Here is a 4,561-nt window from a genome sequence, read left to right as displayed (position 1 = left end):
AGAAATTAGATTCTTCATGCTGCATTCATTAATTCTACAATCTTTGTTCTATGGCTGTTGGAATCAATTCATATTTCAAAAGCAGTATGGAGAATAGACTATTTTTTAGTGCTGACAATAAAAGCCAGTGTTTCACACTTGGAAGACAAATGACTTACCACTTAACTATATTTCAGTCTACTACGTTAACTAATTATTAAGTCTGCACTACCAGGTTGCCTGCATCTTCCATCTCTATATAACAAGGCTTTCTTGTTCATTATTTACTTTCCTTTGTAGTATGCTCTACAATACTATTCAGGAACCCCAAAGGTATGTGGAAAACAAATACACGTGTGTATGCACACACCTATGACTAAGATATTGCATTGATATTTATACATGCAATTTTACATATAAAGATATTGTGCTTTTGGAATTCTCATCTTTGATCTATATAAGATCAACATGTGGGTTTTTTTCCAAGGGAAGTGAATAAAGAATTTTAGAAAGCAGATATAGTAAATGCTTCATGAAACTGTTTCATATTTACTGTCTGTTACCTTGTATCCAGAGGTAAGAAGGTAACAGTCCTCGTGCTCAAGAAACATACTGCCTATATAAAAGAGAGATGGGAAATTTAATTCTTTACTATTCAAAATGTCATCTTCAGACCATACATGAGCAACATCATGGGGATGTAGTTAGAAATGGAACCCCACAGGCCATCTTCAGATTTGTGGATTTAGAATATGCATTTCCACTATACCCAGGTGATTTGTTGATTGAAGATTAATAAACTTTGTACTTATTTAAATTGAGTAGAGCTACTATGGTAGTGCCCAGGGAAGTGAGAGACACAGGATTTAGGAAGGAAGGGGAACTAATGCAAAGTCAAGAAAGTCCTTGGTATCTGTGCTATGTCATTGACAGAGAAGTTATAAGTTGATTATTTCCTACTATGTCGGTCCCATGGATCTATTTAAATCTCAGGATTAGTGGAAAGCACTTTTAACCACTGAGCCATTTTACATACCCCAAATAAATGTTTTAAAGGAATATTTGCTTTTGATTGTCTTTGGTTTGCATTTCTTAAAAATTAATATTAATATTGTCAATATTGGTATGACAAAAACTTGCTCTATGCACCAATATCAAACAGAACTTTCTATTTTTATTTCATCATTTGGTCTGTGGATGTCTACCCCGCCACCTTCCAAGAACCGGTGTGTCAGTTATAATTCTTTACTTATGAGGAAAGAGATAACTTAGGGTCCCTTCTCTGTCTAAGATCATACGCTTCATCATAGCTAAGAGGATCCATTTACGTATTGATGATCATGTGTAAACTAGGATATTTAAACTAATTTTCACTGTTTTGCAAAGCTTTACATATACTATGTGAAAATGCTGATGGCCAGTAATCGGCAGGAAGTATAGGTGGGGTGACCTGGCAGGAAGTTGTGGTGGGTCAATGAGAACAGGAGAATTTTGGGAAGAGGAAACAGACAGTTTACAGTTGTTAACCAGATGCAGAGGAAGCAAGATAAGAATGTCTTGTTGATAAAATGTATCAAGCCACATGGCTGACACAGAATTATGCATTACTGTAAGATGTAAGAATCAGTTATTAAGAAGCCTGAACTAATAGGCCAATCAGTTTATAATTAATGTAGACCTCTGTGTGTTTCTATGGGGCTGAACAGCTGGGGAATTGGGCAGTATAAAAACCTCTGTCAACAAAATGGTGCCCAAACATATGGGAATCAAAAGGACACAGAAATTGTTTTGATGGGATTGTGTCCATCAACATTTAACACAGAGTCTTGCTTCTTCCCATTGTTTTGTTTGTCTGGGGTGCTGAATATGATCACAAGGGGGTTTTACAAAGACTTGGCAGTTTTTCTGTATTGCCTTGGCCTTTCATTCTATATCTGTGTCCCTGAGTGTTTTCTCTTTCACACAACAGCCAAATAAATAAAATATTTGAAAAACTTTTTAGAACATGACTATATATGGTATACATGTTCATGTGTAGGTGACAAAATGACTTTTTTATAAACCTATCACTGTACCCAAAACATAGATGGAAAACTGAAGCCAAAGCCTTTACTTTACAAAAATCACACAGGTACAGAAATAGTAAATTATTTTGAAATAGTTCTTGTTACCACTTCAGAGGATTACACTTACTTAGAGCATATTCCAAAATGTAAATATACTTTGTGAAACAGTGATAGAGATAACTTGAAATTGAACTATCAATATGGTCAAGTAGTCCCAAAATTGCTAGAACTTGATCTGGTTACTTTATTTATTTCTATTATTTTATTTAAGTAGGAATACCCATTTCCCTGTCATTTTTATTTTTATAAGTAAGTTGTCAGGTCCAGTTATATAGTTAGATTATAATTCATTGCCATGATTTACAGTTATCTACTCAAGTGGTTTTTTTTTTTTTCCTGGAGTAAAAATATTCAAAGGAAAACTGTTGGCTAAAGAATATAATTTATAAATAGAAAAGGTAAATGTATTTTTATATACCACAAAAGAATAATAAAAATATTGGTTCAATATTTTTCCAATAGATTTTAAGTCTCTCAAGTACCAGTAAATACCAGATTTTATTTTCATTGGCAGGACCATTGTGGGGAACCTTTTGTAGAAATATTCCAAGAAATGAGTTTTTTGTTGTTGTTTGTTTGTCTGTTGTTGTTTGTTTTTTTTGTACATTTATTAGTATGGAACTAGACGATGCAACAGTCTTCCAAAACCATCTTCTAAACATATGAGAATAAAGAAGTTAAACTTAAATTTTCTTTACTCAAATTTAACTAAGTGATGTTTCCTGAACTTGAATTTATTCAAGTGAAATAATAATATGGTGCGGGAGAATTGTCTGTATTCTGTCAGTCATGTGTAAAATAAATGCTGATTGGCCAGGCAGGAAGTATAGGTTGGAAAACCAGACAGGAAGTAGAAATGATGTAATGAGAACAGGAGAAATCTGGGAAGGAGGAAGTTGATTCCTCCCACTCCCACCCAGATCACCAAAACAGCAGGATATGATCTGCCCCACTAAAAAAAGGTACTGAGCCACATGGCTAACATAGATCAGAAAAATGGGTTAATCAAGATGTGAGAGTTAGCCAGTGAGAGGCTAGAGCTAATGGGCCAATCAGCTTATAATTTATGGAGACCTATGTGTGATTTTCTTTGGGGCTAAACAGTTGTGGGGTATCGGGCAGGACAAAACCCCAACAACAAACAAGCAGGCCCTGATCATGTTACAATAATAATAATAATAATAATAATAATAATAATAATAAAACACTTGAAATGTTTTCAGTAGGCTAAGCATGGTGGCTGGTGGTGAACATTTTAAATACCAGCATTCAGGAGGCAGAGATATTTGGTTCTCTGTGATTCTCAGGTCATTCTATTCTACACAGTAAGTTTCGGCCCATCCAGGGTTACATTGTGAGTCTCTCTTTCACAAACATAAACTCAAACTAAAAAGTTTGCAGAGTAGACAAGCTAATGAGGGAATTAACAGGTCTGGTGATACAGTAGCTGAGGCCAGTGACTAGTAACAATCAGGTAATATACAGGTGAACTTCATTGAAAATTGACTGACATTGTTGAGTGGGATTGTCAAAGGAGTAACTAGAAGACAGAATCCCAGGGTCAGGAGTGCCTTTGGTGATGTATTGTGGTAGCTGGAGTCGCAGAGCAAGATGCTTAAGGATTGCCTGGCTGCTTTTGCCCTGTTGTTTGAATTCACTTCTCACCAACTGATTCAAGTTTTGCCTCGGAGCTGCTGAAACCAATCTTCAGGAATCAGAAGGTAACAGAATGGATCTACTGGCAAATAGGTCCAAAACCTTAAAAAGAGTCTCTTGGATTTTTATGAACTCGATATAAAACATCACACTTTAAAAGTCATTTGCAGTAGTAGAGTTAGGAATGCACACAGTGGTCTCAAGCTTGGCCTTTCTGAGAAAACTCACACCTGCAGTTTTCATTCATCAAAGAGGGCAGTGACTACCAAATCATAGCATAAAGAGAATTATATTAATCAAAGCAATTTCTGGTGAAAGGAGGTATAGAAATTTTGAGACAAGTGATAGAAAGAAAGCTACACTTTTCAAACCATGGAACCGGAAACAAAGGTTCAGGTGATAGCTCTCTGGTTTTACAAAGGTGTCTCAAACTGCACAGGAAAATCTGTCTTTATAGTAATGTTTCAGGCTATTTAAAACCGAATTTCCGGCGAAGAACTGAACAAAGATGCTAGGATTGGACATAGAAGACAGTTAAATTTGGCTGTTATCCACACAAGAATAGAAGCCAAAATTATGCTGAGTAAAAATGGAGCCAAGCGATGTCATATAGATTTGAAAACCATGTTGTGCCAAGGAAGGTGCTAATGTTTTTCAATTCTCAGGTTTAGGAAGGATTCTAGTTGTTTGATTTCTTAGTCTCATTTATGTATGCTAAACACCTCTGCATCTTTGCAAAGCCCTGGATCCATCCATCCATCCTTCTTCCTTCCTTTTTCCCTCTCTCCCTCCCTCCTTCC

This window comes from Chionomys nivalis, chromosome 10 (assembly GCF_950005125.1).
Source record: "Chionomys nivalis chromosome 10, mChiNiv1.1, whole genome shotgun sequence".
Classification (NCBI taxonomy): Eukaryota; Metazoa; Chordata; class Mammalia; order Rodentia; family Cricetidae; genus Chionomys; species Chionomys nivalis.
Note: the sequence above shows the minus strand (reverse complement) of the source record.